This window comes from Ptychodera flava (genome assembly GCF_041260155.1).
Source record: "Ptychodera flava strain L36383 chromosome 23 unlocalized genomic scaffold, AS_Pfla_20210202 Scaffold_24__1_contigs__length_23054250_pilon, whole genome shotgun sequence".
Taxonomy (NCBI): Eukaryota; Metazoa; Hemichordata; class Enteropneusta; family Ptychoderidae; genus Ptychodera; species Ptychodera flava.
Window position 1 is genome coordinate 11,348,824 of NW_027248278.1, and position 14,619 is coordinate 11,363,442.

Consider the following 14,619-nt stretch of genomic DNA (forward strand, 5'->3'; position numbering starts at 1 on the left):
AATATTTACTACGTGATTTGTAGTACTTGAGATATTTAATTTCAAATATCTTCAAAAGTTTGTCCATGACTATGTGACATTGATGACTATTCTGTCATGCTATCGAGCATAACTCTCTTACATGAGATAGTTTTATCAGCTGTAGGTCAGTCATGTTGTCTTATACTGAGTAAAACGTAGAACACTCTATTTATTCTGTTCGTTGCACTTCGGAAAGAATCATGCTTATTTGTGTAAATTCGTATCATTTTTCGTCAATTATAAAGATCGATGTCATTTTCTTAATAACATAGTTAAGGGCAGACTTGTTTGCACATAGGACAATAAAGACGAATCTGTACGTACTGAGGTACATAATGGGGATACTCGAAGTCTAAATCTTATGCTCTTGGATTCAGTGAAAATCCCTCGTAACTTTTCTCTACATACACCTCTTGGACACTTAAATAACATTTTTCTCCTATTTTTGAAAATTTCAATTCAATGATATGTCAATGACCACCTTTTCTTTCTGGAATTAATATGCTATGATATTTCACTTAAAGTTTTGTTTGAAGCGGGGTGTGTGTGTAACTTTATTTGAGCAGCAATACCTTTCGTAGGCCCATGACATACTAGAATTGACTACAACGTACCCCTGGTTTTGAGTATGAGGTCATCGACTTGTGACGGATTACACATATTACATATTGTGGAACTTCTATGCAGGATACAGCTATATTTGCCACCAAACATTGATTTTCATTACGTTTCAGAGTGCTAAGAAGATTTTGTCAGGCCGAAGACGCAGCCAAACTGCTCAGTTTGGTTGTGAAGAGATTGCATTGTGTGGAAAGATGCCGCGGAATCCAAGGCTAAGAGGTACAGTGGCACACCCCAGATCTAGCGCATGTTTCTGTCCTTTCCTTCAAGATTTTGCAGAACAATTTATATCTGCGGAAGAAAATTGTTCGGTTTCCACTCGAGAATTACACCAGCGATACATGTGGTGGCTTGACACACAAACTACTGACAAACAGCTTTTGACCTTGTCGAAACGATTTCGACTTTTCTCAACAAATTTGTCCGTACTTGCAAGCCAGAAAAGATGGATAAAAATACTCATGGGAAGCAAGGGTACAAGATTATCTGCACCGCTCCTACAAGACCAGTCCGCCGTAAAGCCTGTTCCTTTGACGCAAGGAATATTGCACGAGAGAAAATTGATGCTTATTTGTCATCGGATCCCGAAACTCGTAACTTGCCATTCGAAGTCTTGTTTATCAACCAAGAAGTCGGATTTGGGGCATTTGCAATAAAAACTATAAATGCTGGAGAAATTGTCGCTGAATATTTTGGGGAAGAGATCAAGCAAGATGAATATGAAGCCCGGGAAATTCTTTACGAGGCGCAGGGCAGGGAACCAACAGTATACACATTCAGGAAGTCAGGGCGTGTTGTATATTTCGATGGCAACCGAAGGTCAGATGGTACTTTACTTAACCTGTACTTAACCATAGTAACCAGCCGAATTGTCAAGTTAAAAATTTTGTATACAACGGTCGACAAAGATTACTTGTGATAAGTCTTTGTAAGATGTCACCTGGAACAGAATTGGTTCAAAATTATGCAGCCGGAATTCATGTGAATCGACCAGCATTTATGAAAAACAGTGACAAACATCGTGAGATTATTTAGGTATTCTTCGGACAGTATTTAGTGACAAATTATTATGTATTCAGCGGACAACTTTATTGACGATGCGTCTTCTGTTTAAATGAAAAGTTTAAAACTCACAAACGTTTTCAAGACACCACTCAACACCACCTTATGCGACCCCGTCAGATCAGTCCGATCGTGACTTGTCTTCCATCAGTCCGATTTTGACTTGTCTTCCATGATAACGTGTTCTACATCCATTAAGGTAAGCAAGTTTGTGTATTTCTATTCAAAGTAAATTTGTCACAAGACATTACAGATCGCCTGAAAGTCAATTTAGATCAGTTGTATAAGCTACATTTTCTGACAGAATGATATTGAAAAAATCTCTAGCCAGCCCCTTGTAAAATCAGCTGTAAAATGTTGTGTCATGCCTCCCAGTGATCCACAATGCCGGATACCGGGACACATAGATAGGCTGAAAACGAGCCCATTTCTAAATTCTATTTTAATACTGCGCCGACGCATTGCAGGAGTGATACACGCATCTTTTTTTTCCGATATTCTCGTCCATGTTTTGTTTCTTCTTAAAGAGGTTTACGTTTATAGGGAATTGGAGTTATTTCAAACTAGCGAATCTGCATCATTCTGTAGATTCATGAAGGATATTCATATTCACACTTCAACTTCGATTACTCTTTTTAACAAAGCTGCGAGAGGTCGAGGAAAACGAATGTAACGAAAAGGAGATGAGTTCGGGGCTTGGACGATGTCGGGAATACAAATTGTCGGCTGTTGAAAAAGAAAACTAATTCAATATCGTGTTGGCTAAATATTAGAAACGATGGAAGTAAAAATAATTGTCGCGATATACTTGAATTCAGGGGAAAAACTTGTTCTGTCATAGTCTCTGGTTGCACTCCTTTATTAATACATTTTCACAGTATTTATGATATATGCACATGACAAAAGTCAGATGAAAACATACACATAATGTTGTTATTTGTAGTGACAGATCCTGGACCACGTACTTCCAGGTTTATAATGCAACACACTAACACTGGTACGGTATTATTTAGATAAAGGAGTTAACTATGTACTTGCTCTGTGAAGAGTAAAAATGTAAGGGCATGTGTCAGAGTTCATAATGATTTTAAAGGTAATATACCATTCTCTAAGTGACTAAATGAATGCGCCTCGGAGACAGATATTTTGACTCTCCATGCAAACTTTTACAATTCTATTCAGATCTACCACTTGTTCTGGTTCATGTTACAGCTAGGAAAACATTTTAGAGTATTAGTTTTCCGAAAATCGAAAATTTAATTTTTTCTATCATGTTTATGGAATTAATATATGGATGACGGCCATTTTCAATGCAAATATCTATAAATTTTGTGTAATTTGTGTCTCAGTAAAAAGATTTGCAAGTCGATCCTCGAGTTTTATTTTTGATCTTGAAAGAGAATGACTGGAATACTCCTAAGGAAAGTTTAAGTAAAAGTTGGAGTCTTTTCCGTTTAGAGGCGCATACTACATTCTTTATTATAAATAGGCCGGACTCGAGGCTGTGAACGGGATGGTCCTGATACGAGGCCAACTAACAATAAATCATAATTAATTTGCTTCGACCTTCCAGCTTTCCCCAACCTTACTAGCTTTTTACTTTCCTTTTTTGTTCTGTCGTCAATTAATAGGGGTCACAAGTGCATCGCTCCCTAGATCGGTAACAATTTGCTTATAGTAATATTTTTACCATTTCTGTCGTATTCATAATCTAAATAAAAAGAATACTGTTAACTGGTATAATTTAGAGGTGCTGTTTCAAACCGCGACAGAGTTACGGAATTTACGTTGCGAATTTTGAAGCCATGACATGTTTATTTTCTTTGTCTATAGGTTGCTCAGTAGTTTCGATAATCTGTAAGAAAAATATGCAAATTTACAGAGTTACAAATATAAAAGCTACAATTTCTGAACACATATTTACAAAGACCATCATTTTGGGGAAGTCGAGGATTAAGTTGTGTTTAAGATATTTTTGATGGAGTCCGAGTAGTATCAACAGACTCCCGTTGAGTTTCTTCAGCGTCATGCATCACAGGCTAGCAATTCTCGGGTAACCGCCATTGTGTTTTCACTAGATATCAAATCAAATTTTTTCTGGAATATTGCATAGTTTCCAAACTCATTATTGCTTGCCGATTTTAATTAATTATTTTCTATATAGATCGAAGTCGTTAAAGTTACATGAAGCTGTATCGATTTCCAGGTCCTGGAGCAAGTTTACCTAAGGTCAATTGGTCAACATACACTGGTTTTGTGTTTCCATGTTTGAGGTAATTAATCTTGTGCGCACGTCAGCGAACTCAGTACATTGATACTGAACTACTTAGAAATGTAACGTGTCTCTCATCAGCTTCCTAAGTGGACGGGTCAATAGCTTAGAGGACGTAAACAGTAAATCTTTGCAAGAGTAATAAGCCCAGTAATAGTTCGTCTGTAGTCTGTTGTTAGTCGCGAAGCGGCGGACGTACGAATACGGTTACGTCCGTCCCTCCGTCCCTATATTGATTCAGCCAGGATAATTTGCCCATGTAACGTGTAATAAAATCCAAACATCGGAGACGTTAACCGGAAAACTGTCTGAGACAACGACACTTTTATAGTGAATAATTGTAAGGAACGACGTGCAAGTGTCGCATACACATAGCATGTATTAAGGCAAACCTACGTTGTTTTATTTGTCTCCATAGAGTTAACACAGGAATGGCGGCCATATTGGATTTCAAATATTGGTACATCCTGGGTAATTTGTTTCTCTAGTACCAAAATTTGCATTGTGACCCCTGTTGTTTCTTATTCATTTTGAAAGTCAATTGTTGAAAGATTCCTTGAGGAAATTTTATGTGAAAGCTTCAGGCTTTCACTTTCGAGGCGCCTACTACCTTAATACAAAATAGACATGACCACCGATACAAAGGATTTAGACTCCCAGGTCTATCCGACCACATTGTGTGAAAATAAGTTGTAAAACGGGTCTTTAAAAATTGCCAAGACAAGCTTAAAGTTAATATTGTTTGTAGCAAAAAGCCAAAATTTAAATATCAAAACTACAAGGTTATTGGGTTATTTATTAGTCACAACAATGGCGTCACAACAATGGCGTATTTCAGTCTCATCAGTAATGACATATGACATTAATGCTGAGTTGAAAACTTTAACTTATAACATACAGGTTATACTATGTAGTTAATACGCAATTATAGTATCACCACGGAATCTTCAAACGTCGAACGAGTTGAATAAGGGAGATCAACTAGATTAGTAGCTTGTGGATGAAGAATAAAAATCTATACTTCTTTGACAACGATGCTTAGAGAAGAACCCGCCGATGATAACTGGCTGCTTTACCGATTCTACTGACTAACTTTTTACTTTATTAACTTAATTATATTTGCATGTTCAACATAAGGTTATTCCACAACTGTGAAGCTGAAATAGCAAATGATCTATAGCCATAAAAGTGGTTTTACCGATTGGCTGATACAAACTTAGTGCAATCTCAGCAGTCTACCGAAGGGTGCGACCGGGAATACGGATATGTAGAAGTTCTGTCAAAAGTAGAGGAACAATGTCATGTAAAACTTTTAAGTGAATCATAAAAGTTTAAACTCAACACACTTAAATGAAGAGGAAACCAGTGCAAACTATACAGTACTGGTTGAATATGATCTGCTTTCTTTGTCAATGTGACCAAACGGGCAGCGGAATTTTGAACAAGTTTTAATTTCTTGAGTTGTTAATTTGGCAAGCCAAAAAGTAAACTGTTACAATAATCGAGCCTGGATGTAATGAATGCATGAACTAATTTTTCAGTTGAATTAATATCGAGAAGTTTGCGTATTTTACTAATTTTCCACAAAGCAAATGAAGCGGATTTACAATATTGTTAACATGGGCTGACATAGTTGTTGATGTATCTACAGGATTGTATAATACGTGTATTATAATTCCTATATTCGTACATTTCTTGACAACACACAAATACAGTAATGACAATGTGATAGTCAACATTTTCGATTTTTAGGCCTTTAGATACCGTTCATTTAAAACTGTTGACCCCGAAATCCTTGTTTTACTCCAGATTCCCAGTTGAGCCACTTTGTTTGTCATATGTTTTATTTTGCCCCGTTTTCAGACTGATCAAAGAAGGACGCCATTTCTGGGGCTTCTGTTTTCTTCGGTGTACAATTGACAAAAACTCCAAATTTTCGCTTCAAATGCAGTTCAAAATCTGAGGCAAGGCAGGTTACCGATGAATGGTGATGCAACTTAGTTTTATGAGACAAAACTTAACTTCCGTTCTTTACCGTATGCGGACTTGGAGTTAATGATGTCCGAAGGAAAATGACAAATTGGTATAAACTTTTCGCATTTTGATAGAGTTATTTGATCGCCATATTTTAGTTAATTTAAATCCTCATTTTGCAGTTTAAATTCACCATTGGAATCTACCAGTCGGACATCTTAAACTCACCCGGCTGTGTTTGAGCAACTGTAGCGGTACGGAGGTCTCGTGTGCTCCGTGCAGTTTGTGCGTGAAACTTGCAAATTTGTCGCTAACGTTTACGGAAAAGCGCAAAGTCTCTGTAGTTTTGGCGCTAAGCATGGATTAAATATGGAAGTGTGGCAAAATCACGGAGGAGCATATATAACTATCACTAAATAAAATGTATCAAAGTGCTATTGTGACTTTTAAGTTCACTGACCCTACGGCCTGCTCAGTCGAGGCCATAAATCTTATAGGTGTAATCTCTTAAGCGGTGTAAGGGCATCGTCGTAAACCACGCGCCTCTTTACGGCAACAGCTCAGCGCTACCCGTCAAGAGATTTTTGCGTAGGTCAGCGGAGCGGAAATTATTGCTCTGGCTCGCGAGAATGTGTAAGGGATATTTTACAGGCTATATCACATAAAGTATCGAAAGGAAACACTTGAATTACTGAATACGTATTCAGGAAGCCTCCGATGACCACACAATTTCACACATTGACCCTCAGTAACAACTCATTCTTTATTCGCTGTTTAATATCGTCCCCAGATGTTCGTAGCAATACTGGGAGAAACTGTTTGAGGCAGTAAGCCGCGATATATGAGACCAAAGCCAACCTTAGACAACTAAGTACGACAGGATAATTAAGATTACGACGTATCCTGGCCAAATTTGTACCTCCTACTTCTATTGAGGAATATCTAATACACTTAAATCACTTGTAGTGACCACTTATTTAAAAACGGTCAAATTTGACCCTGTTGCCTTAACTGTACATTGCGCGTAAACCCCCATGGTCAGGACGACAGAAGAGATAGCCAGCGTGAAAATCGTATACCAGGGACATAATATGCTAATTTCTGCCCGGACAGAGAGTAACCGATTGGAGTGACTTCAGGCGGTTTAAAACACCTTCCCTCTTAAAAATTAATATATCCGATTCATAAAAATACACTTCCTAATTAAACTTCACAACCGGGAGTTGTTGTCGGCTGAATTTTGTTCGTTTACTGAAAAACAAATTGTAAGCGAGAGACACTTCATTCCTTCAAAGTTGAAGCATCAAGACCACTGCAGTGTACTTTTACTAAATACACAAATGGAAAACCTGTATGTCCTTAAACCTTGCCAGGAAAATGTTATTACTATTTTTATATTAAAGGGTCTGCTATAGAAATATATCATTTAACGGGGGCAAACCTTGCACCCCCTTGCAAGCTGTAGGCTTGGCCTGACACCGAAGTAATATTGTTCAATATAATTGTACCTCCTACTTCTATTGAGGAATATCTAATACACTTAAATCACTTGTAGTGACCACTTATATTTAAATGATTCTTTTGCTAAGATTTTCCAATATAATAAATCTGAGCAGAAATCGAAAAAATTGAATTATTTTGATATACATTTTCTTCCACACAATCTGGCTTCTTTGGTAGAAATGCTTTCAGTAACGTTTGACCTCGACGTCACTACTACAGTATAAATTTTTTGAAGCTGCTGTCTAAAATACAGAAAGTACGAAAGAAAAACATATTGCATTCGTTCATGTTTATCATTGACGTGCGTCCTTACATTGATTTCCGCAGGTCTAGGCCTTGACTCAAAATAAGACAAAGGCAGAAAAAAATATAGTCAGCCCTGTGCCTAAACAAGATAGCTGACGGAATTTTACAGTGGAACTCTTTCTCAAGCTAGATAAGGTTTTATCTTGCTGTATCAGATATCAACCTGCAGTTGCCGCACAGTTAGGGGAGGTTGAATGTTAATTCTCAAAGCTACCCTTTTGTAAACAAAGGCACCAGACTGAAATATGGACACTGAACTTCGGGTCAAATAGATTAGGCGAACTTATCACCAACCTGTCATTGGTAACGTTATTATTAGATTCTACAACGCAACGCCGTCTACATAACCCAACCCTAAAGAAATTGACTCCCATTTTACTGAGGTATGTAGAATTGAGTTTTATGGTTAATAAAACAGATTTTTATTAGCTATCAGGCAATGTTTTCTCAAATACATAGTAGTGTCACGTAGAGTGGTTGTGATGCGGGTAGTTATGGTCGGCTTTTATTAGCTGAGTAAAGTACAAGTTACACGGCAAACGTTTATGACTTACACTAGTCTAACGATAATCTAGTGTCGGTCACGGTCGAACGTCGTCTCGGGCTTCTCAACAGGTTCTACCTCTAACACACTAAAATGCATAGTTTAGATTGAGTGAGGATCTGAATTTAGTATGCGTCTATAATGAGGAACGCAGGGAACGTCACTTAAATCTAAGTACAAGGTTAACAGGATGGAAGTATTTCTCAACGCCGAGCATAGCTGAAACTATCTGTCAACATAGCGTCCGGTCAATGTTAATGACTTAAGCAGTTGTCAAAACAATTCATTCACTAAAAGAGGTCGGTTCTTCAGAAGTCACGAAAATAACAAGGAAGGGGGGGGGTATTCTCACGATGTACCACGGGCAGGGGGCCACTAATTTCAAGGGTAAAATTCTAAGCAATCGTCGGAATATATCACAGTAGAATGAAAAGGCAAGAATTTCATCTGGTATAATGTAATAATAGATAAATTTTTCAAATATAGGTAGAGGTCTAACGCATTTCTGAGTCTGAAACAGGATAAGCAAAATATAAACGAAAAATCAGTAAATAAAGCTATAACTAAATTCCCCGACAGTACATTTGGCATATCACATCATAAAACTTTGTTGTTTCAAGAGATTCCCTTATGTCAGTTTCTATAGAAAGAGTGCATTAAAGAATGGTTTGCTGAGATGTAATAAAAGTGTACCAGGCAAGCTTAACCGTGAAAGAAAGATCTAACAGCAATCTTTAAGCATTTGCATTAAAAATCTTAGATAATTGAATAGCTATTTTGTAGCCCCAAAACAAGCCTGAAGTTCAAGTGATTTGTGAATTTTGACATGTTATTATGTTTTTCGACTTCCTCAATCTCATTTAACAAGGCCATTTACAGACTTTGAAGGGTAGACCCACCTGTCTCGAGTGATTTTGGTCATTTTTTGTTTTATGGTAAATTCTGAGTACGTGTAATATGGCCTTTGAGTGGACGATAAGTTTAAGACCATAACATACTCGGAAATGTGTCAGATTTTAACAAAAATGAACATTGTAGGCCAGTACGCGTGCCGTCGTTTTTCTTACGTCTTAAAGGCGGAGCCTCCCTTTAAAAGGGTGCCAACCTATGGCGGCGTTCATTGTGTAAGTGGACACCAAACAGGCAACATGAGGGCACAAGCTCCAGAAAATGCCACTTTTTAGTTTTTTCCGACCGCAAAAACGCTGACAGACTGCCAAGCGGTCAGCACGAAGCTGCTGCCGATCGAACCCAGTGGTTATATTCAAATTCTAACGTGACTGGAAGACGTTTTTTAAGGAAATTAGAGTGTGGTGCTGAGGAATAAATGACCGTTGGCAATTTGAACCGACCGTCAATCAAACGGTTATATAAGCTCTATTTGCAGGATTAGCAAAAGGTGACAAAAGATTGAAATCAGTTTAAGTAATTAATGTAATAGAAATCAAACATCGTACTGGCCATGTGTTTGACTGGGAGGAGAACTCCACTAATGCGAAAACCTGGGATTGAAAAGTGCCGCTTTAACGATTTCCAGATTAATCAAGACTTTCTAAAGATCGTAAGAAGATTACGTTAATTCCATCTGGAGGAGTGCGCATGCGTCAGTCTTCTTCCCTGCTGCAAGCAGGAAGTATGTCGTGGCTACCTAAGGTAGCCGTCAATTGCAAAAGCATGGTCCACAAAAGCGAAATATCAAGCATGTGGCCGGGAATGAGAAAATAGTTGAATATGTAAGAGCTACATTCCAGCTTAAAACTCCTTTTACCGATGCGTTGAAAAGGTATAAACTTGAACTGGTCGCAAGCGCGCACTGTAACTCAGAACGCTAAGCTTACTCATTCAACACAAAACGGAGCTTCGAACAAAGGCTTGTGATACATATTGTGCACAACTGAGAGGCTGCTTATTGTAGTTTACGTTATTTTTACCTCGTTTTCCTATAACACGTATTTAATAAAACTGTTCCCGTACAAAACAAATAACGACCGAAAATGCAAATAGTACGTCTTTAATAGTCTTATGCTTTACATGTTTGCCAAATAAAGTCCAGCATTCAAAATTAATCACCGCCGAAAACCAAAACGTACATTTGTGTCCGCTAACAAATGACGTGGACTCAATGAAAAGTATAGTCTGACATTCAAAACTGACTCCGCCCCAATCAAACTAGGCCTACTCCGAGAATAAAAAAAATTACGTCTTTTTTCTGATAACAGTTTACATGTTTGTCTGCACCTAATGAAGTTCGACACTCAAAATTGATCCCGCTCCGAACTAATTGAGACTGACGATAAAAATATCAGATGTTATTTTTTTATATCTGCAAATGCCAAGTGAAGTCCGGCAACCAAAACTCTTCTCGCTTACATTACGATTTTAAAGCATGCAATGAAGATTACGTTCCTGTATGTCACCACCAGTTTTCTATCTTTTTTTGTGAAAATGGTTGCGACGCCTTTTTGTTTCAACACACATTTTTGAGGCAAAACAAAGACACGCAAACAGTTTTGAAATACTCTCACAATTTTTGTAATCTTCAATAGTCGAGCTACCCAAACATATATTACATGTCGAGTTAAAGATTCATTTTAATGTTGAAAAATCAGTCTAAAGATAAGTGTCCTCGAATGTGGGCCTCCCCCTTAATACAATATCTAAAGGCTATTTCAAGCACTGTAAATTTCTTCCGAAGGATTCCAGAACAGGGCTGCACTTTCTCACAACCACTTGCCACACATGTGATATCATGTGTTGGCAATTCAACGAAATAAGGGGTACCAAATTTCATGTTATGTATCCTGTTCTCCTTGCGGGGTATCGAGTGTGTAAACATCTGTCTTGTGGGGTTATACACTTGATTTGATACAATAAACTAGTCTAATTGATTAATGAGTCTGGTTTTCGTCTGTAACTAATAAAAACGTGAATGATATCAGGAACATGTTACAACTTAAAGCTCCTTGCATCCATCACCAAAGTGATGAAAAATTAGCTGTCTATGGAAAAAATTATGCACCGCTACCGAATAATAAGCCAATCAGTTTGACCTTAAATACTCAGCAAAGTTGCAGTTCTTTGATAGATGTTATTAAAGTATAATATATTTCCAAAGAAATGTTGGTTTTTTGGCAGAGTTAATGAACAGGCAAAATTTTACTGCTCATCGACATTTATTAAATTTGTTTTTCTCGACCTCTCAACCAATGGTTGAGCTCTATCTGAATCACGTGATTTTGAGTAGGGCTACACTTTCCCTCTATAAATGGATCCGAAAATCAAACTAAAGCTCAGCTCTTTTGGTTCGATGAAGAACTATACATGTATGCATCACTAAATGTTACCTTTGCTAACTTCACTGATTATCCAGCTTATGCAAGTTTATATTTGTGCATGTCTTATCCTCATTGGAATCGGAACAGTCTATATATTCTTGAACACTAGAATTGCATGATAAAATATTTTCACTTTTCCTTCCAGAATTGAAGTTCTTGCGGGTTCATCGTATTCCAAAAAGTCCAAGCAAAATGGAAGAAGCGAAAGCTGAAATCGGTGAGTGTAACATAATGATGTATTAAATGAATATTACGCGAGATTGGTAGAGTTCATGTTTGTGTGTGCGTGTGAGTGAGTGAGAGAGAGAGAGAGAGAGAGAGAGAGAGAGAGAGAGAGAGAGAGAGAGAGAGAGAGAGTTGCACTCCTTTGTGTTTCTTGAAAAGTCAACTGTCAAAAGTCAAGAGATTTTATGATACAATATGATCAGGGAGAGGAGATTAGAAAACCTGTCGAGAACCGATTGTTAATTTATCCTGCTAACATTGACTAAATATACTCTAATTTATATGTAACTCCTGACAGCAGTGATATAAATAATTGCCGTTTGTTGCTGAAACACCCTTCCATTAAAATGTAATGGTAATTTTTGGGGGCCAGTAAAATGTACTATTTTTGCTTTCTTTTTTATTTGTGTTGTACAGTGTACACAAACGAAAGTTATTATATTACTTCACAGATATAAGTGACATCAAGAGAGGTCAAATCCTCGCCATAAACGGGGGAGAAGAAGTTTGGATTGGAAAGGCACTTGAAATCGTTTGCCAGGAAATAAGAGTGCAGTGGTACGAAGAGTACAAATTGGGTCGGTACCGTCCACTCTTCCTCAAAGGAAAGGGTAAAAGACCGTACACGGACACGATCAGCCCCTCTTCAATAGTGAAAAAAGTAAACCTCTTCCGCGGCAAGGTAGGGGCTGTTATCACGAGTTTTTAATACACAGACATACTTTAGTAGGTAATAGTATTGTGTTTGTCATATTCAAGGACATTGCCATTACACCTATAATTCTATTTTTCCCAGAGTGTGTGTGTCTCAGATGACATTGTGTAACTTTTTTGACATTGAATTGACACTACGATCGGATATTATTATACATCTACCATCGAGAACAATAGAATTCTGCTTGCGCTAATCGTAGTCATAGCTACTCCGGGCATCTCAATACATTTCCCTTCTTTTGAGTACCCTTTGAACGATATTTGTCATTCGAAAGTTTGGTCATTAGAACTTTGTTCTGTACCTGTTAGGTATATGCACATTAGCGGGAGAAATAAGTCATCTTGCTGTAGTGTCTTCGCATTATCTTCCTTCTATTGAATAGTATGTAATGTCGAGGGCGTCCAATCTAAACTTATTTTGGAAAGCTGCTGATGCAAACACTGGCACATTATCGAAGATTATCTTCGGAGATTCCTCATCTAGCAAATAGATTTTGCAACTTTTAAATTAAATGTTTTAACGGTCATATAACAATTTCGGGATATCTGCTGTAGTAAATTGACCATTGCTCCAACCCTACCATCTTCCTTGTACGGCGATATAATTATAGTATTGTAGTAGTCCATGACGACAATATATTTCTTATTATTGAGTTCGCATCGATAGCTGTGTTCTGCCACGGCAGCTCTCTTCGTTGTATTGGTTTGTTTTCAAGGCATAACTTAAAGATAGTTTTTTATTGACATCCCAGGTGATACCTGACCTCCAAACTGCTTGTATTGCTCGTTCACGGTATTTTGTCACGCCTTGACTTTCTCATTGACCTATTCTCTCACTGTATTTTGTATGACAGAGCTGCTTGATAGATGAATGAAAGCTGGTTTCCCGTCGGGTACAATCGTTTAATTCTTTCTTGCACTTTTCCTGCTCGTTTACGCTATCTGAGACAGGTCAATTTTAGTATCAATCTCAGTTTTTCACTATTTCTTGCCGTCTGTCCAAATTCCTCGAAACTTTCTGTATTCCTAATTCCGTAGCTTAGGTTATCGACATGTGTATGAATTTCTTCAGTACTTTCTTATGGTCGTTTGCGTCTGCAGCTGTATCGATTTAAATTGTCTGTAGGTTTTCCCTGCCTCTGGTCCTAACTGATAGATAAGAGACGATTAAGTACCCCGTCTCCTTTAAAAAGCTTTTTATGCTTTCAGTTATGCTACTCTGACGGCTTGCAGTTTTCAGAGGGCTTTTTGTATTTTTGATTTTTTTGTTGTTGTTGGTATGTATGAATGTTTGCAGGCGAGTGCTGACATCTTAGTCTTCCTATGGTCTAGGTGTTCAATAGTGAACCACCGCTATTTTGTCATGAAATACAATGAAGCCGTACTATGTTGTGTTCAGTACATTATTCTCTTTGAATTATACACAACTCTTCTATCGACGAATTGACGTGCTGCTGTAAAGAAATATCTTATATTGACGTTCATTAATATTGTTACAGTTTCACTTTCGGTGTCAGGGGTTCGAGTGCTTTTTCATTTTTTCGTATCTATTAAGGATGTTGGAAATTGTATGTTGGTAAATTTTAACAGATGTTTGATTCATCTGAGTGTTCACTATCTTCTACATATCTGATAGCTTTTGACATTGCTATTTGAAGAATCAATGAGATGATTTCATATTGATTTTGGTAGTTCATATAAAATTTGCTTATGTAGATTGTATTCTCCAAACCGATTTCGATAATTGCTTTCAAATTTGCGTGATAAGAGGGACAGATTATTTCCGTTTCAGTCAAAACATTTTTTCTGTTTGTTAAATTGCATTTAAATTTTGGCTTACTGTGGATTTTGCTGTAAGCTACAGAAAACCAACTAGAACACACAAACTTTAACTGATGTCATTGAAAAGATCAAGCAAAGGACTTTTTGTTCCCAACAATAAATATGGCATCACAAGGTGATATGAAATAGGAAATATAAAAAGATATAAACTGTGGTGAATATCATGACTATAATTATTATTCATTTCAGTTATATATTTG

The 14,619-nt window shown here is 37.4% G+C and overlaps 1 long non-coding RNA gene across 1 annotated transcript; it reads left to right on the forward strand.

Moving 5' to 3' along the window:
- Positions 1–1,102: 1,102 nt before the first annotated feature.
- On the forward strand, positions 1,103–12,413 carry LOC139124934 (uncharacterized). Its single transcript, XR_011550097.1, has 3 exons — positions 1,103–1,903; positions 11,784–11,855; positions 12,316–12,413. It is a non-coding gene; the product is annotated as an uncharacterized lncRNA (long non-coding RNA).
- The last annotated feature ends 2,206 nt before the right edge of the window (positions 12,414–14,619 follow it).